Source organism: Hetaerina americana, unplaced genomic scaffold (assembly GCF_022747635.1).
Source record: "Hetaerina americana unplaced genomic scaffold, ioHetAmer1.1.p SCAF_4, whole genome shotgun sequence".
Taxonomy (NCBI): domain Eukaryota; kingdom Metazoa; phylum Arthropoda; class Insecta; order Odonata; family Calopterygidae; genus Hetaerina; species Hetaerina americana.
Window position 1 is genome coordinate 24172613 of NW_027286985.1, and position 21564 is coordinate 24194176.

Sequence of the window (21564 nt, forward strand, 5' to 3'; positions counted from 1 at the left end):
GACATAAATTTGAAACTTCAGTCACCAAAAATAATTACCCTGTGGTCGTTGACATTTTTACCACGTCGACGTCATGATTCTATGGGCTTCGAGAACGCTTCTGTTGTGATCTACTTTGTCTACTGTAAAATTGCTAATGCAAGAGCGGCCCGATTGGTTTATCTTTCCCTGAACTTTTGCACCCATCACGCTCATTTTTCACGATCATACAGGGTCGCACCCAAAAGTGGTAGGACTGATTTTCTCTGGCGCGAACGGAGCGGTGGAGGGGGATCTGCCTGGCAGGGTAAGGTGAATGGGGCTCTTAGCAACAGACCGACACCAACCTCAGTCGCCTGCGGGCTGTCGTTGAGTGAGGACACCGTTTTTAGTGAAGCAAGTTTTTTGTCCGCGTCGAAAAACAAAATGAATCTGAATTTAGAGCAACGTTATTCCGTGAAGTGTTTTGCGAAACTCGGGAAGACGGCAACTGAGACCCTCGATACGATGAAGCAGGCTTATGGGGACACTGCCTTAAGCCGTTCCACAGTATTTGAGTGGTACAAGTTGTTTAAAGAGGGTAGGGAGCTCGTTGAAGACGACCATCGCTCCGGACGGCCGTCGACGGCAAGAACCGACACGAATGTGGATAGAGTGAGGACTCTGCTGAACACAGACCGACGCTTAACCAGTGAAGAAATTGCAGACCAGTTGGGTCTGTCTGCATCCAACGTCCAACGCATTATTTCACAGGATTTGGCCATGCGCAAGGTGTGCATCAAGATGGTGCCGAAAATTCTGCCATGGCGCGCTCGTCGTCAGACAGCTCCTGGCCAAATACGGCGTTGCCACGTTGCCGCACCCGCCCATTCCCCCGATCTGGCACCACCGGACTTCATCTTCTTCCCCCTGATGAAAAGACAGCTCAAGGGACGACGTTTTGACTCAATAAAGGCCGTTCAAGAGGCTTCGACGAGGGTCATCAACGACATCCCCAAAGAAAATTTCCAGCGGGCGTACGGGGAATGGGAGCAACGTTATACTAAAATTGTGTAGCAGCTCAAGGAGCATACTTTGAAGATTATTAAGGTGATGTAAGTATATCGTCAATAAAATTCTTGTAAAAAAATCAGTCCTACCACTTTTGGGTGCGACCCTGTAGTCAGAGTTAGGGGAATAATTGCTGATATCCTAAAATTGTAAATATGCGGAGCTCGCTAGCATGGGGCTCGGCCAAAAAAGGAAACATCCTCGTGACGACAGGCCCGAAGTGTTGATCTACGGATCCTAAGGCCACAAGTTCGTTTTCACATTTTTTTCTAAGTTTACTGAACGCATTTAGTATGGTTTCAATAACCTTTTTTACTAACAAGTGAATTTTATATAATTACTAACTTATGTTCCTTGTATTTCCAGATAACTACGTACGTTATTATCCAATGAGCTAGGAACTTTATCAACAGTCATTGGATCCAACATTTTGAGTACTTCAGGTTCAAATAGTTGCCATTATAATGAGAACTTTAATAATCGCGTTATGTTATGTTATATTTCTGCACTTTGTAATCCTCCGAAGTTACTCTGTTTTTCGTACTACATCAATCCTGATACCTCCAATACCAAGTGAAATCGTGACATAAAACCTTTGTGAAAGTTGGCTCGGAGGATTGCAAGATTTTGAGGGGAGATAGGAGGATGACAGAGGTTAATAACCACTGGCTTCAGCAACATATAATACGGTCTGACTACGAGATAAGACAATGAAATGAAGTAAAACCAAGGTGAAATGCAGACTGACCATGAAGGATGGTCGATAGTCAGGGAGATGGAAAAGGAAGAACTTCGTCGGCAGAGGTTCAGGGTGCAGAAGGTTAATCCACAATGATTTCGGAATCACCTTTCACTCGCCAAGCATGAGCCCTCGGAAACGCCTGTCTAATGGTCTCACCCTAATGGGACTACGGCGTCTCCTTAAAATGCAATTACCTTTCACCTCACTGGTCACGCACTTACACGAATAGAAAACTTCGATAATTTGCCCTCGAAAAATCCGGAAACGAGCATACGATTAACACCCGAGGAAAGTTAATCGTGAGATAGAGGTGGAGGAAGGTGAAGTATTCATTCATGCATTCCTCTTATACCTTCGCCATAATTGTAAATTATGGCGAAGGCATAAGAGGAATGCATGAACGTTTTACGGTAAGTAAAAAAATTGTCTGAGGCGTCACTTTGTGGAAGCGATTCATATCGGAAAAGAAAGAAATACTTGGTTGTTCCACATATATTATACATATATGTGGAACAACCAAGTATTTCTTTCTTTTCCGGTTTTACGGTAATTTTAACATACGAAATTAGCAATAATAAATAAACACAGTCTAAAGATTTTTTTCTAGGGCATTAATTTTAATTCGACAGTACTTCAGAGATTATTTTTGCTTTTTATGACGCTTCCAGGCAAAATAGAAATTCACAGAGCAACACGCAAAAAAAGGATTAAGGTGGGTTAAAGTAATTTCATCAGTTTAAACTGCCAAATATAAATGCATAGATACATGCATACGGAAAGAATGTGAACTAGAATTCAGGAACCTATGTACAACAGCATTGATGCACGCATGTGCAAGTAATGTTGCGTGTCTCTCTTGATATGCATACATATATATCTGATTTTGATATCTAATGCTCAACCAACGAACTAACTTACTCAAGTGATTAAAACATAAAGGCTAAATTAATTTTTAATGGGTTATACTATATTTACGGGCTACTATCGGACACAAATTCAAAAAATAATTAACATCATAACCTACTCTTTTTATTAACCTTTTTTTAAAAACTCAAATGAAAGATAAAAAGTGGAATACACTTAAAATAAACTAGCATTCCTTTTAAATGGGTATTTGCCATCTCTATTAAACCTCATTGTACATTTTCAAAGATATACCCACACAATCCAGCCGTGATCAGCGGATAGGTAGGTACGCAGTTAATTTGTTGACCAACTTTTGCTAAGCACCGACTTCTACACCACTTACTCGCTTAACTTTATGTCATAAGAGCATCGTATTTATGATTGGTTTACTTATTGATCAAACAACATAGACGTAGACATTTTATGTTTGGCAAAATCAATAATAATAAAAATCAAGATGTTTGCTAATATCACAACTACCGAATAGCTACCGAGAGTGCTTTTTAGTAAAATTAGTACATACATTTTTGGTTTTGCTAGGAGTTGCTGTTGACATTTCCCTGTAATTGAAAAAATATTGACCATGGTAACAAAAATATTGAAAAAGAAAAATCCTGTAAAACTCTATCTTTTTTTATCTTTCCACCTTTCTCATTTTATTGATAAAACTATAGCTGAAGAAATACGGAGGGAAAGAGTGGGAATAAGAAGCCATTAGTCACGGGCAGCCGAATTTTTGTGGTCCCTAATACAGGGTTCGTCCGGAAAATAAGTGTACTGACTCCTGGGCTGAGCGCGCCGCTCCAGGCGCGCCCAGCACCGCTCTAACGGGCTGCGATTGGAGGGGGGTATGTTGGCAAGCGACGCTGAAAAAGGCAGTCGGCTCTGAGCTGTGGTGTAGTGAGGAGCTCTGTTAACGCGAACCTCCACGCTCGACCCACGTCACGGAACGCGATGCCGAAGTTTTTGGAGCAGCGTTATTCCATCAAATTTGCGGTAAAGCTTGGGAAATCGTCTACCGAAACTGTCGGTATGATTAACCAGGCTTACAGGGAGTCAGCCATGTCCAGAAACATGATCTTTTGGTGGCACAAGATGTTCGTGGAGGGCAGAGAAGAGGTCGACGACGAGTCTTCGAGAGGTTCCCGATGATGCCTTCGCGGGAGCGTTCCAGGAATGGGAACGCCGCTGGAACAAGTGTATCGACTCACAAGGGTCCTATTTTGAGGAATATTAGCTTAAGATATGTAAAAGTGTAATACATTTTTTTTTCCTGAGCTCAGTACACTTATTTTCCGGACGAACCCTGTAAGTTGCTAGCGTTCATATTTCTGGGTACGTACCCATTCAAAAGGAAAAAAGTAATGCGCATAAGCCTACCAATTGTAGTAAACATTATTATGTCGTTCCCGGTGATATTATCTACTGTGAGCTACATGAAGAGACTTAAATTACTCACGTGAGAGTAATATTAGTCGAAAAAATGTAATGTGTGTGAGACAGTTGATTATAGGTCATAAAGCGCATAAAATCTTCGAGGGTTCAGTTTTTTTGTATAGTCGTATTGCCATAAACATTACGCCTGAATGAGATTTTGAAAGAATGTGAATGTACCTGCAGAAAACCGATATTATAACTTCATTTCTGTCATAGAATCGTTTAAAAGATTTTTTCAAGCCCGTTATAAAAACATGTCCCTTTCCTTGGGCGACGTACTTCCTGTGAGGTACGTGACAATCGTGACGAGACGTGAGCGAAACAATGGCATGGATGGCGTCGCAGTTTTTAATTTCTTCGAACAAAATAAACAACGCCCCAACTTTCAAGCACTAAAGAAAGGTTGAGCCTTCAACACAATGGACGTAAAAATGTTACGTCATTAAAAAGATGTCTACCTTGTCTCGACGGTTTCTAAAACCTAGAGGAAATGGGCCGAAAAAAAATTACGAAGGCGATTAGTGATAGGGCCGTAAAGTTCCCACGGCAATTATTAAGTGTTGAAATACATGCCCGATCCTAACTAAAATAAAATATAAACGTATTTGTTCATCTGCTTAGTTGAATCAATACAATTATCAGGTTATCGTAGATATTCTCTGGAGAAGAACAACCGGGGCTCATGTCACGCTAAACTCACGTTAAACGTATCGTAAGAGCGCATATCTTACGTTAAACATTAATTATTTTTCATCTCTCCCCCCCCAATAAATTATCCCGGCTGCCTCAGTCGGCAGAACATTAGACTCTTGATCTAAGGGTTTTGGGATCGTTCCCCGCGTTGGGCGAGTTTTGTTTACCCCCGTCACACGCCCTTGCGGCGAATAGAGGGGTATTATGTAGCGGTAGCTTTAGATATAAGGTTTATAACGTCAGGTTATCCAACTACTGATTTAATTTGTTCATATTTCCAATAAAAATTTTTAAAGAAATGATGCTCATGTTCCGGATGGACACCTCGAATCAATCAATATATCTCCCCCTGCTGGAGAATATACCCAGTTTTTGTTAAATAATATACCATTTTCTACTTTATTCCAATATTTAATCCCGATGAGTCTCTTATGGAATAGGCGGAAGTGATTTCTTCCAAATGTATTCTATGAAAAATCTTGATTGATTATGCAATGTGTACACTATGTTATCTCAATCTACTTTTTTTTTTGATAAACTGTTGAAACCCGGGTCGTAAATAAATTTTTTAAATGGTGAAATTTTGCATAGTTCGCTCCTTTCCATGATGGATCAATTTCACATGATTATCCCTGAAACCGTTCGGCTTGTCAATCTACTTTATTATGTATTTCTGTTTATTCATATGTCTTTTTTATATTGCACTCCATTGCGTAGCATATTGTACACGTATCACCGAATTCTTTTGCACTGTACCTCACACTTTAATATTTGTACTTATTGTACTTTTTTTATTGTCTTGCAGAGTTTTCGCAGGTTTTTCACACCCCCTTCTTTATCTGTGTTTTCCTACGAGAGTTTTAACTAGAGTCCTCATGCCTGAACTCCTTAATTTTTTCCTACAAAACTACATCTCCTGCTTATTTATTTTATTATATATATATATATATATATATATATATATATATATATATATATATATATATATATATACTCATTTATATGTGTGTTCCTATCCCTTTTCCTTATATCTGTTCCTATACAAATGAGTATTTGTTCGCCGTTTGGCGGGATTTCGTGTTTGAATGTGTGTGTGTATATATATATATATATATATATATATATATATATATATATATATATATATATATATATATATATAATATATATATTCCCGGGTAAGGCACTCTGGGCACCTACAGCTCCACTGTGTGATTTTTCGAGTGCCAGATCTTCCTGGGAAACCATCACCGGCAAAGGGAAAGGAACCCCCCATACCCTGATGTGTGAATGCCACACGGCGTTTGCCTTAGTACTGGGTGAACTCTACCATCATCTACCAAACCGACCTTCGGGTTGATTACTGTGTTTATGGTTTATATGTACATATATATACACGTATATATATTTATATATATATATATATATAGTATGCATAATATATGACATCTCTTGCATATTATATATATATATATATATATATATATATATATATATAAACACAGATGTAGATTTTTAGAATATAGAGACACAAAGAAAGGACACTCACAATTTGTTATTTTACGTTTCGACAGCACGGATGTCGCCTTCAGAATGTCTTCAGATTCTGAAGACGACAGCCGTGCTGTCGAAACGTAAAATAACAAATTGTGAGTGTCCTTTCTTTGTGTCTCTATATTCTAAAAATCTACATCTGTGTTTTTATATATTTGTGTGTCGCCGAAGAGCGTTCCATTTCGAAGATATTTTATACATATATATATATATATATATGGCCCTACCAATTTGCCTTTATTTACATCGCTTAATATTTCCTCTTATTATTATTATTATCATTATTGCGTACTTGACGAAGGGTTAAATGGAAGAAGGGACTTTATGGTCTCAAATTTCACCAGAATAAAATGTTTACCTATCTATACTATTTACTCAAGGAAGATCGTAGTCTTTCAATCCGAGTGTCTGTGGTAGTTTGTATCCAAATTTCAGGAAAACACAATAAATAAAGAAGTCCATGTAATTATATATTTATTCGTGGAAAATGAAAATGCCAGCTTGAAAAAATAAAACGCACCAGAAGATGGATCGTCGCAGCTCGAGCGTTGAGTGCACGTCTGTAGTCCCTCATCATAAAACATATCTGACAGATGAGTTGTCAGCGGTTGGCAACGAGTTTATCTAAGTTCGCTTACACTAGCAAGATCTCTCACTATTCACTATTCACGAGATTATGTTCAGGCCGACTAGAGTTCAAGGTCAAAAAGTTATCTACGGATAAAATACTGCGGCTTGCTCTCACAAAACATCAAACTAGACAAAATATTTCATAGCGTTCCGTACGACTGCCTCGGCTACAAAAATATGTGCTCAAGTCCATGACATTCAGCATTATATATTTATTTACAGTACACAGTATCTCATGAAGTGGCGACGGTATCGGTGCTCGGCTTCTAGTTCAGCTTCAAGCCCCAGGTTTAGATCCGGCTGATCCATCTGCATCCCTCATTCTATATCGAAAAAGTGAATTTTTGGGCATGAATACTTTATAGGATATCGCAATATGTGATGCTTCTAACAGAAGAATAATAATTTTTATAGCGTTCTGCTTTCCACTGTTAAATAATATGAAATTGAAAAAGTTATCGAATTATAAAAAGCATTTTCACATCATACACGCACACATCTTTGTTCCACTAGAGGAGGGTTGTGCACGTTCGGCCATATGCTATTAATTATAAGCACTATTTCCACTTTATTTAATCGGTCTCGAATATTAGCAGGAAAGTTTAAAAAAAAACAATGAACAGCCCTGAGATCCTAACAAGTGGGACATGATATAAGGCCAGCAGGCGTTCATCTGTGTCTACATAATACTCCGCAAGCCACCGCAAGGACATGGGGCGGGGGGAGCGTTATGTAATACATCCAGACATTCGATTGAACTACCCAGAAAATATGGCCTCGTTTGCCAATTGTCTAGAGATTGTGATGCCGAAAAAGTAAGTTGCCAAAAACAATCGACACAGGGCATACCACGTAATAATTTTACGACCAAAAAGCAAGTTATTCCAAAAATATGAGTATTGTAATAAATTGAAGGCATATACAAAAATCAAGAACGTATAAACGTTTAATTTGGTACACCCTGTTTATTGCATTGCAATCTATCGAGCTGGAAAGTGAAAGACACAAGGTTTGTATAAAAAGTACTGGTAACAATTTTTTCCTGACGTGTGCGTGAGGTATTGAATTCAGAACGCCGGTTAAGTGTGCTTGCTCATTGTATTGGCATTCATAAGATGACAGTGCACACCATTGACACTGAAAATTTGGCGATGGGAAAGATTTGACGGACGACCAAGAGCAGAGTCAAGTGCTTGCTTGCAAAGACCTTCTGTAATGGTATCGCGACGATTCTCCAACACCCTCACAGTCCCGAATCAGCACCTGCGCGCTATTTCCTATTTCCAAAAGTTAAATCTTCCGTTAAAGGACACCATCATGGGACCCTCATTGCCGTGAAATATTTTTGCACGCGCACCGTTAAGGGTCTTCTGAAATCCGCCTACCAGGGTGGATCTCAGAAGACCCTTTTATATATATATATATATATATATATATATATATATATATATATATATATATATATATATATATATATATATATATATATATGCTTTCGTAGACGTAACACGGAAGTGCCGAATAGTACAATACACAGTAACACACAATATAGAAACACAAAAAAAGAAGAACACTCACACGTTATTTCTTGATATTTCGACGGAAACAATCCGTCTTCCTCAGGTGTCCACCTCAACAACTCCAGCAGTCATTACTTCTATATCTTCAGAGGAAGACGGATTGTTTCCGTCGAAATATCAAGAAATAACGTGTGAGTGTTCTTCTTTTTTTGTGTTTCTATTTTGTGTGTTACTGTGTATTATATATATATATATATATATATATATATATATATATATATATATATATATATATATATATACATACATACATATATATATATTATGTATATCGTATACTACATAAGTAGTAAACGAAGTAGGGCACATTCGCCAAGAGACACATAAAAATAAAATAAATTACTCACAAGTATCCTAAAAATTTTTGTGGCAAAAGCACCTTATTCTGCAGACAGAAGGAACTGCGTGTGTGGAGGCATACACACATGTTTAGATGCTCGGTTTGCATTTGACCCTCCCTAGTAGTGGCGGAATGCGCAAAATATGACGCTCGAGCTCTTTTAAAAGACACAAATAAAGCACAGTAATCAACCCTGAAAAAAATCAATCTTTCCATAACCTCACCCGATACTTTCTAGACAACCCATAAAGTAGAATCACAGTTTGCATTTTTTGTGAACCAAATATATTTCAAATTAATTATTATAATTGAATAGAATAAAGAACTTGAAAATTCACATTTCCACAATGTAGAAATAATTTATCCGTGGAATGATAGGAACCTTCAAATCTCTTACCATTTTATTCACATTGTCTAATCAAGCATAAAACTACTAGCTGAATTTGACCATTGTATTCTGATTAATTATTTTCGTACATATGAGAAGATATGACAGTTAAAATTACTTGGGAATAAACCCTGCCATATAGCCCTTTTCACTAGAGTTTCTCCACTTATAAGTTATTTATTAGACTTAAAATATGAGACTATCCTAGTTAATTCCATCACCACTCGTAACATTAAGTGAAAATACATACAACAATACTCTAACAAATTCATGCAACATTAGCCACTTCGAAGACTGGCGACTATAAACTTATTGCTGCGATTTTTTGGCCGCAAAACAATTCTGAATTGTTTAAGAGAGTCACGCTGAATTTCAAAATATTATCTAATATATAGTAGTACGAGTCCGACGTGAGGAAATGAATCCATAACTTCGCCGATAAAAATGACAGCCTATGGGAAGAATATAGGCTAGGAATCTGCCCGCAAAAAAAATGAAAGGAGTTAAAAAAAGGATTTCAGAGATAATAGGGTATCAATAAAACTTATAGATAAGATAGAATTTATTCCATCAAGATCCCCAGCTTATCACTGATGCAAATTTAGGCAATATGTTTATCACATTGAACAAAGTGATTCATACCATCCGGATTCAATAAGAACAAAAGGAATATGTATACATTGTATTTATCAATAAACAATTAATGTTGTTTTATCAAAATTCACCATCTACATATTATCCCGCTGGCCGCCACAAGGGCGTGTGGTGGGGGTAAAAATTTTCCCAACGCGCAGCTCAAACCCACGACCCTGAAATTAAGCGTCTTATACTCAATTCACTGAGATATCCGGGCTGAGGGATATTCATGCATGGGCATTTGAAAAATTGGTGAATGAAACATTATGGAGGGAGGCATGTTTAGGAACCGACTTATGCGGAAGAATGTTTGCATGAGCCGAGGTGATTGATGATTCGGATATTGAGGGGTGTTAGGCACTACCAAACGTAGATCTATTGCATGTAGGTTGATAGATCATATTGCAGGAAATGCATGAGGGGATGCCGTGGGATGGGAGAGAATTCTTGAGTGGAGGGGGGAGGCAAGGAGTTCTAAAGATGGACTTGTTTTACATTTTCTTCTATTGCAGATTACTGGCGTGGATAAAAGAGGATTTGCATCAAGCCCAGGTGGATTTAAGTAAAAGGAACTGGGGGACGTTTATGTATTGTTTTCCGTTATTGTAGGTCAGTCAAAATGAAGACGTGGTCTTTGAGAATATGTTTGAGGGACTGAATTCCTGGAATCTATGTTGTGCAGATGGAGATGGTGTGCGAGTTAGTGTCTTCAGAAGGTTTGAGAGGAGGAGGAGGAGTTTTTTCATTGAGGAGAGACTCAGGGTAACCGAGGCAAAGGAGAGCGTTAGTTAGACTGAAGGAATGCGTCCAGGGGTTTGGATTATTGCGAATACGGGTGAAGATTGAGCTTGAGTTTTCATCCTTTCGTTGGGAAAGGTGGTCGGGCCACAGAAATGTTCAGAAACCAAAACTGTGAGAGTGTCTTTATTTTGTGTTTCTAAGTTTAAAGGATAAATTTAACTTAGGTTGGTAAAATGTCCACCCGCTACAATTCCTGCTCTGTAATTTTAATGTTTATGCCTTCCTATTTCTACAGGACCTAATAATCTTCTTTTTTCTCAATTAGTGGAATTGCAGTGTCATGAAACTGATGGAAGAATTAGGATAGGAACTACTGTGTCACGACACTAATTGAAGAATTAGGATGAGAACTGCTACTTGACCTTAGGTTTAAATACAGGTTAACGTAATGCGTAAATTTGATTCAGATTACTTATCTGAAGATTTTAGACTCATTACAATCCCCGACTTACATTGGTTGACCAGATCATGCACGTAAAATCAGGGAGAAAAATAAATACTCATTTTTCCTCGAACGATTAGATACCAAAATGGAGACAACCGCAGGCGCGAAAGGGATGATTAGTATTGGTAGTGAGTAAGTGTACTTGCAGGCATTAATATTACGGATCGTATATATATTATATAATGTATTTTGTCATATCCTGCATGCATTTGAAATACGAGGGTGGTGCGATAAGTCCTCAGAAAAAAGTAGAAATAACCATGTTTTTGGACAATTTTTTTTATTTTCAACAAAATCTCCTTTCAACTTTATACATTCGTCTAAGCGTTTTTCCAATTTTTTTAAGCCGTTTAAAAAGTAGGATTTTGGAAGATCCCAAAAATAGGCATTTGTTTGATCGATTACTTCCTCGTTAGACGTAAACCGTCCGCCAAGCCATTTCTTCAAGTCTGGAAATAAGAAATAGCCATTGGGGGCCAAATCTGGCGAATACGATGGATGTTGTAATAATTGGTACTTTAATTGCATTATTTTGGCCATCGCAACTGCGCAGGTGTGCACCCATGCATTGTCTTGATGAAAGAGAATCTTTTTCTTTTTCAGATGAGGATGATTTTCCTTGATTTCTTTGCTCAGCCATTCCAATAATGACGCATAATACTCTCATGTTATCGTTGTTCCCTTTTTCAAGTAATCAAAGCACATGATTGTGGCCATGACGTGGCCATAACCCTACCAGCCGACTTGATCGCCTTCGCCTTCAAAAAATCCACTGTTTTGACTGTTGCTTTGTATCATGTTTCATCAACAGCTATATATCGACGCAGAAACTCATCAGGGTTGCGACGGAAAAGCGCCAAAACAAACTCAGAGTCGACTACACGATTGCGTTTATTCTCCGCTGTGAGAAAAAGCGGCCCCCATCTTGTCGAGATTTTTTTATGCCCAATTTTTCGTGCAAAATTGAAGCTACTGTACCTTGTGATAGGCCTATGGCTTCTACTATTTCGCGCACTTTGAGCCGTCGATAACTTAAAATCATATCGTGGATTTTGTCAATCATTTCGGGGGTAGACACTTCCACAGGGCGTCCTGATCTGCATTCATCCTTTGTGGATTTGCGACCACGTTTAAACTCATTCACCCAATTGTAAACATTTGCAAACACAGGAGCAGATGTGCCACGAACGTCGTCCAACTCAGCTTTCATCTACATCTACATAATACCCCGCAAGCCGCCGCAAGGGCGTGTGGCGGGGGGTGTTAGGTCACCAACCGTAAAAAGTAACAATACCACAGGCAAAACAACAACGTGGAATATTACGCCCACAGCAGCGCACACACTCATGCAAAAATCCCTTCATCCAACACTCATGCAAACACATATACCGCAAACCAACAAAAAACTGCACCCCATGATGCAGCACGAAAGCCATCCTACAACACGGAAGCCAGGACACAACAAGCAAGAAATTGAAACATCACTACCACATGAAAATGCACCACAAAACACTCTACCCCCCGAGGAGACTGTGAAAGGCAGGGAATGCGAACCAACGTTGCAGATAGCAGGAATTTCCCCCCGCGGAGAGGGACAAAGGATCGAAAGGGAGACTTAAAACAGATAAACAGAACACGAATGAGGTCATTCGGAAAGAATGGGTTATTATAACAAAACACATAAGGTTAGTGGAAGAGCATGCATTTAAGTAGAACTAATTATTTATTAGACGCTGAGGGTGGCAAGTGGAATTTTTGCTATCTATAACCCTGCAGTTGCTATCCCGTATTGTCCGTGGGAATAAGGAGTCCTTGAGTCGGCTAGTTCTGGCATCTATTTCCCGAATTTTATATGCATGATCCAAGCGACCAATGTATGTAGGAGTACAAATAATTTTCGAGACCTCGGTGCTGAAACATACGGATCTGAATTTATTTAATAATTTCAATCTTGCATTGAATCGTCTCTCTTCTAATGATTCCCACCCCAACTCCATGAGCATTTCGGTGACAGTGATTTGTTTTGGCGTCAACCCTTTCAAATACAAGTGTTTAATCACTGCTCGAAACTCATTTTTATCCATTTTTATAGACAAATTAAAGTCGTTTATGTCAATCGATGACAGCAATGAAACTATAAGACGGATAAAGCTGAAACTTTAACAGCTGACTAGTTAGGAGTGTTATCATATAAGGAGTATACATTAGAATATGAACCAATTTGATTGATGAGGTGGGATTGCGTGTGAAAATATATTAAAACAAAGAATAGCATGTTTTCATTTTGGTGTAATAGTAAAGAATGTACATAGTTACCTTCTCCAAGATTGAAAAGATTATAAACGAACCAAAGAAATTAACTTAAAAATTTCTCTTCACTAATTTCGATTCAAATGATAAAATTTCTTCCAGATATAATGACCCTGTTCTGAGAACCCAGTAAAATATGCATTCCTTATTATTAATATGTTTTTAAATTTTTTTAACCGTGACCCAGATTTTTGAGCGCACAGGAAACCCGGCAGAAGCAGGTTTGTCGACCTGACACACGTGTCTTTCTCATTCGCGATCGTTTGAAACGTGCGACATATATCAAAGCGGCCGGCTTGTTCCGGTCTTCAGTTTTTCTTTCCGTTAACAGGAAAATTCCTTGTTTTCGAATCATATTTATAGGGGGGCGACTATCAGGTTTCCGATTTTTCGGTAACATTTCGATCCACATTCGACTTGTTACCAACGAAAATAAATTTATTAACAAAAAATACCTCATTTATTGGGATCTTACCCGTTTTTGGAAAGTAATATCGAATGCATTCCTGTAACCGTGGTGTTTATGAACAACCCCTTCTCTAATGTTGTGTGTGATGCTCACATGCTGTTGCATGTGATATGGAAGTATCATTGTATGTAAGAATATTTTGTCTCCTATCTGTTTTTCTAGTGCGTGCATGTATGTATGTTCGTTGTAAGAGTCATCATTGATAAAACTTGACGGTTGCCACCAGGACAATTGCCTTATTGCAACGTAATTCTGAAATAAATAAATACGGGCAACTTGTGCGAAAAAATAAATGAATTGATAAGGTTAAATTGAAACATTGTCTCAAAGCATCTCCTACGCATAATTGTACCAAATGTGCATAGGTTTCGTTGAACGATTTCATCGGCCCCTCTAGGCTAGGATAGCCATTTTGAATTGGAGTGGAGAATAGGAAGGAACAGAAATTAGCACACCGTGTGCATTTCCAAATTTTAAATCTTTCTATCCATACTATATATACACCTGCTAGTCTTGTGCAGAGAATCAACGTGAATACGTTTTCATATATTTTGGCATAAACGATTATTTTATGTTTTTTTAAAGCGAAACGATGGCGAAACCGGTAGGTCATCCAACTAGCATTTCGTTGCATATCAACATGGGGTTCTGTGTATTTGCCGTCTAACTTAATTAACTACATTCATCTGTCGAATATCCCTCCCCATACCAATCGACAATTGCGTAGTTTAAACACCCTCCATTATTATTATTATTCCGAAGGTTTATAATAATAATAAAAAACATTGAATTTCCAAAAATCGAACACGGTGACTGATAGAAAAAACTTCAATTTCAAAGTTCGTTTACCTCCTCGCAATGAAATTTTTTAAATTATCAATCCACATTGCCAAAGAATCACATTTGTTGAGCATTGCAATTTGTTTCTAGGAAGCTACGCCTACAGAATCGCGAATCTCCTTTGAACGTGCCTTTTTACGCACCGACCGCATGCATACCGGGGGACTAAAAATTCAACGGGGAAAAAAGGGTCAAAATCGACACGAAAAACGACCCACCTTCCGCATTAAACTGTTGCGGAATATCAAAGCGGAAAAACCAGTGGACCGCAAACGGGACGCGAAAAATGATCCGACATGAGCGGCGTAGTCTCCGAACACTCCGTTTGAAAAAGAACCTCGACAAAGTCAACCCGGAAAGTAAAAAGAAATATTTTTTAAGGCCGTGTTGCACAATGCATTTTAATGCACATTCACCTGTAGCGCGCCCTCGCACGTTCAAAAAATTCTTTGAGCATGCCAAGGGATAATATATTCATGATACACGGACTAAAACTATTACTTGTATAAATAAATGTTTGCATGCATACCTGGATACTGACGTCTAATAGTTTTCTCATTATCTGTCCATATCGGCCTTAGTACTAGGGCCAAGTCAGTGGGCAACCATTGTAGCATACGACTACTAAGATCAAAGCATGACGTTCATAAATGCTATGGTTTAGATAAATTCTTCCTTATTCTTTTCTCGCTTTGTTCTAAGCTCTTCGTCTTACTCCCTACTGCGCCATCACCACTCACTCTCACCCCGGCGCCCCTCTCACCCTCCCCCGGATAATAGCTTTTGCCATGTCCCAATTGGCTACATCCCCACGCCCCCAGGCCGACCCAGTGTCCACCCTAAAACAGCCAGTGCCTCATTTCCCGTCAAACCAACCCCCCCTTTCCAAAGCGGCCAGAGGAAATAAAAGACACTTTTCCTTTTTTTTAAGGAGTTGCCGAACGGTCAACTCTTGTAGAACTCCTTTCTCTTCGTTTGCGCCTCGTCATCCGCCGCCTTCCCCTTCCCAACATCTCCCCTCGCCTCCCACACCCTTTCCACTTCCCCAAGGGAACTCCCTTAAACTCTCGATCTCATTTCACGATTTATGCCCCTTGTTCCTCGTTCTCCTCCTAATCCTCTATTATTTTTCCATCTCAATAGACTCGCTCGTCCTAAATACAGAGCTGAAGAGATGCTAGACTGTGCATAGGGATAGACTGCCCATAGCGTATTTACTGTTTTCTGACCGAGATTTTTCATTTTGGCTGATGCTTTTTATCGTAACTTGTTTTCATCTTCCGCCTTTCTTTTTTTTACATAAATGGTGGAAAAAATTATGCGACCGTCCCACTCGCCTCGAGGCGTAAAAATGCGTCCTTCGAAAGACAGTATCGTCTCGGGAGGGTAAAAAAAAACCTGCCGGTCTCGCCTGACATTGGTTATATATTAAAGGTATGATTAATTTTTGAAGGAAATTCATTTTGGAAGTTATAATCATTAAGATCTAGTTCGGAAAGCTGGGATAATTCAATCCAGGTGTTCATCTGTTGACGGAAAGTTGATTCTTGCAAAACAGAGCATTAATGGTTATTTAGAATTGCGGGGAAATAAGGTTGTTGATAAAGCAAGGGAGCTTATAAAAATTAATATTTATCCTTTGAAACTGTAGCTATAAACAGCAATTCGACATAAATTTTAAGACCTAAAACTTTTTTCAATATTTATAGAAAACTGGGACCCAAATACGTGAACATTAATACTCTTTATTTAGAGAATAGAGGGTTTGGTGGACAAAGTCAATCTCGTCCCAATAAAAATTTTTAATTATTGCTAAAAGTAGAAATTTTTCTAATTTTAAAAATATGCCTTGGCAACACTATATCCTCATCCCAGTAAAACTCGTGTAAAGTTGTAACATCCTAAGGACTCTCGAACAGGTCGAATGGCCGATCTGGACTGTGGAGATCAATGTTGATAACGACGAGACAAAAAAGAAAATGAATTTAGCCTGCAGACAAATTCTCATTTATGACTTTGAAAGGTGCCGTAATACTAGCCCAGGAGGTTAAAAGAATTATCAGGTTTGGAGATGTGTTATCTTTTTTCCTTACCTCGTTCCACGCCATAATCGTGCCTAATTTCGGCATCAGTTTAGATTTGATGCTGTCTTAAACCGTGGCGGAGGATGTAGTAGTCTTAAAGTCGCGAGTTAAATGCAATGGATGTACGTATTGCAGTATAGTCCGAGATATTGCGTGGGCATTGTCCGGTGGACGGAGGAAGTGCCAAATCATGTCTGCTACCCACTTAGAATAAGGGACTGGTTTCCCTCTCTCGTTTCGGAGTTGGTTAACCGGAAACCGAGTAAGGGCTGACGAAAAGCGTGGTCCTTGGCGATCCACGATAAGCTGTAAATGGAATAGGAGGGATATTTATCAACAAAAGATCTGGAAGGAGGGAATAGTCATCTCATAAACAAACCTTAGTGGAGGATCGTGTGGTAGAAAATTTTTCTGCTTATCTCTGGCGTGGATATGGAACGAGTGCCTTCGTGAAGCTGAAACGAATGGGGAGTAGTGGTCACCACCATTTTGGAACAATAGCTTACTGAGGACAGATTTGATGGGAAGTTACAGCAAAGAGCGGTAAAGTATTGAATTAAGGAAAGGGACTAGCCTATATCTTTCGATATTTTTGAGATTTCAGCCAAGTTTACGTCCTTTCTGTCGAAAGGTAAAGAAGAATTCAAAAGTTTTCCAACAAAAGCGAAGCTGCCGCTTTCTCGATGGCGAAGGATTGGGTTTCTCTTCCATTGAGTTCCATGGCAGATTTCCGTTGAAAGCATTACGAATGGAATACTATCGAAATTATAGTTTTTGGGATATCAACTGAAATCTGAAATGCATTCGACCATCTTGTCCGGAGAAGAGTACGACAGAATATGTCACTACGAAAATGCGCGGTACAACTGCCTCGACGGAAATATTGCCTACGGTATATTCTAATACTTTCGAACGATGAAATTACGTTAGCGGTCGTTGTCTTTATAAATTGTAATTAACCGTGTTGTATTACCATGCACACTCAAGTCCCTTCTCTGTGTATGAAGTGAGCATGAAGCACTATAACGAAACACGCACAACTTTTATGAGGGTGAGTGCAGCTTTAGTAGCAGCGTTCTTTTCGCGGTGAGTGCAGTGGATAGAATACGCGTTAGATTGTAAAGGTATTACGGTACGAAATATGTTCAAGACAGTTTATCACACAATTCATTGACTTCTTCTCGTTATAGTTCCTAGTTGTTGTATTTTATCGAGACGTCTAATATACTATTATTTCTGTGGAAGTGTTTTTCCAGGCAGACGCCTTGCTTTTTGATGACTACCTGTCTCCAAATGAACAATTTACAAAGTTCATGCGCTTAATAATTGGTGTCGTAAGTTCACAATCCTCAGAACCCCATCGCGTTGACAGTTTGTATCTACATTTACGACCAAAACACACCGCAAGCCGCCGCTAGGGCGATAGGCGAGGGTTGTTGTTAGAGCACCAGCCTTGCATGCATAAATACTCGTTCTACATGAATGTAAGAGCATACATTTACGCTTAAGTAAACGCACGTGAACTTACACTCATGCGGGTACAATGCCTATTTCCTCCAGCATATCCGTCACGATTACTAGTAATTCTTAGAAATTAACCAACCTAGCGAATTATATCTGTTCTTTAAATGGTCGAATAAAATCAGTAACTGTAAAAATCTCATTTTGATGAAGAATCATTATTATATCAGAAATGGTTTCAAACCAAATTAATTAAATGAGGGGCGTTTGGAAACGCAAGGAGCTGAAATTCTAATCAGAGAAATTAAACTGAAAATTAAAAAACCCTAGGGCGCATGAATTCGATAAGACACACTCTCTCTCTCTCTACATGTGTGTGTGTGTATATATATATATATATATATATATATATATATATATATATATATATATATATACATACATACATACATAAATATACATATATATATATATATATATATATATAATAAATATACACGGAATTGTTGCAAAAATTACATATATATATATTTATTTATTTATGGATAGATATTTTTAATATAATATCTGGTTAGTCGGATAGAATCCCGGGAAAAATATAAAAAAGGAGGAAAGAGAGTTAACCTGTTAGTGTGCAACCAAACTGCCAGTGATTAAAACAACTGTTAGAAAATGAAGTCTAATAAATAACATGATATACGAGGGTCATCCGGAAAGTAGTACCCGTTCGTGAAATAAAGACACAAAAGTAAATATTAACAAACATAAAAAATTTTATTTGAAAGAGGATACTTTAAACTACTTCTCAACATAATCTCCAAGCAAATTAAGGCATTTGTCATAACGTGTGACAAGTTTCTGTATTCCTGCTGCATAGTCCTTCGCCGCCAGCTCATTGAGATACGCGAGGGACCCATCTTGCACAAATTTTTGCATAATGCAGATGGTGTTTCACAATTTCATGAACAATTGTTCGAGAAACATTGGGAAAATGCTCACAGATGTCATCAATTGTGACGCGCCGATCGTTCCTCACGAATTCGTCAACTGAGCTCACCAGTTGGTCTGTAATGATCAGAAATCAGAAAAGAGGAGACTGTATATAAAAAATTTGCACCGAAAAATCAACATACCAGATAAAAAGTTCGTTCCACCGGTTTGTGATATTAGAGGTCACACATGCTGCTCAAGCCGCAAAAAAGTTAAGAGGACGAGAAGAATAAACGTGTATGGAAAAGCTTTAAGGGGAAAAAAAGAATACCTTGTCTTAATTTGAACTTCTGTTAAAACAGATTGCCATGACAGAGAACTTGATTTAGAGCGAAACAGTCCTTAAAGGCGAATGCAATTTACAAAAAAAGACAAGTTATTGAATTAAGCCTTTTCTCCAGATGATGAACACTTACGATTCCTATTAAATTCCCTAAATGTGACTAACTTCACAGGGTTGTACTCATGTTAAATACATGTACTGAAAGCCACAATAAACAGCCAGTAAACCTCACTCAACGGAAATATCAAACATTGGTAGAGCATATTCAAAAGGCTTTATGACAGTCAAAACATCTACATCGTTTGTATTGAAGTATTTGCATTGAAGCTTCCAGAAACCTTTCTTGCCTGTCGAACGCTCGATTCTGATTCAATGACTAGACTATACACGTCATTTTCAAGTGTGCCCCATATTTCAAAACGGAAGGAACTCGGATAACTTGGTCTACGTTCAGTCTCAAGTGATGATGAATATTTCAACCTGACAACGGAGTGATTTTCTCACCGAACGGGACCTGTGAGCATTTTTGACGGTCTAATAACTCAGGGAACGAAGTTGATGTATTCCACTCCAACACCGAAATTTCCTACGACCTGAGAGAGAGAACATGGAGGTGGTTGATGGAAAGTTGGGGGCAAAACAAGGTAAAGACGTTAGGATAGAGTCTACTGGGATTATATGCAAAACAGCTAAGAGGAGATAGGAGAGAGCGGGAGACGCAAGTCAAGAGTATCGATAGAAAGTTTTGTCGAAAGTTGTAAAATGAATGTGAACGATTACCTCGTAGTCACTCAATCGATCCTCACAGCATAATTGGGCTGAACTCCAAATTATCTCCTTAAAATTATGAATTGGGTTATGTCATTTCATTAGAGCTTGGTGAGGAATTTTTCAAGAGGATCCGAGGAGGAGAGTATTTCGTGAGGAAAGGGAGTTCTCATTTACTTTTTGAACATACGTGTGAATGTCAGCTTGGAACTCTTGTCCACGAACTGCAGTTTGAGTTTGTAAAATAAGGTATAATTACTTTAAAAATGATCGAATTAAAGGGCTTAAAAAAACAAAAAATCTGAAGATCGACAAAAATTCTTTCCTAGGCACCTTTACGAAGATTTATTTGAGAGGGAAATCGAAATAACTCCGTAGTTTATCTATGCTTAAATGATAGCCATACTGAAGCATTAAACTGTTTCATGAATAAATACATCCTTATTTCAGGATGAGGGTCTCTTCTGCCAATACAACATATTTATCCCGTCTATTTTTATGATTAATGATTTCAACTACTGTTAATTGCGAATTAGAATGACGCTATTCGTGAAGTTCGTGGGGCTAAGCCCGAAATATTTATCAGCAAAGAGGTGATAAAATATTGCGGCAACATGCATCATCATTTCAGCTTTCTAGCGTAGGTATTTTAACAATTCACATCTGTGAAAAGCTAACAAAGAGGTTTTTGTGGACTCTGGCCCTACATCCTACAGTTCTGAGTGAAGTCTGTTACGGAAGAAAATATCCTACCCCCACAGTGCATTTTATAATAACTAACTCTTCAGCTAGGCATACTCAATGCCATCCAAAAAAATCCATTCTTTTCTTCCCTCCATCTCGCTATCCCAAAATTCACTCCTCTATTACAATTGTCAGCATCCCATTGCTCCGCAGCATCTCCAGCATTCACTTGTCTTGCTTTCACCAATTTTCTCTCCTCTTTTTCAAAACCATGCTCAGAGCTGCATCGTTTGCTTTTCTTTCCGTCCACTTCATTTTCTCCATTCTTCTCCACGCCCACATCTCGCAAGCCGCCAATCTGCGCTTATCCTCCAGCGTCAACGTCCAGGTTTCAAAACAGTACTTAATTGCGTTTCATTTTCAATATATCATTTCTAATTTCTTTTCGTCTTCACTTAGGATTCCTGTCATCAACACCACCGATGCTAAAAATA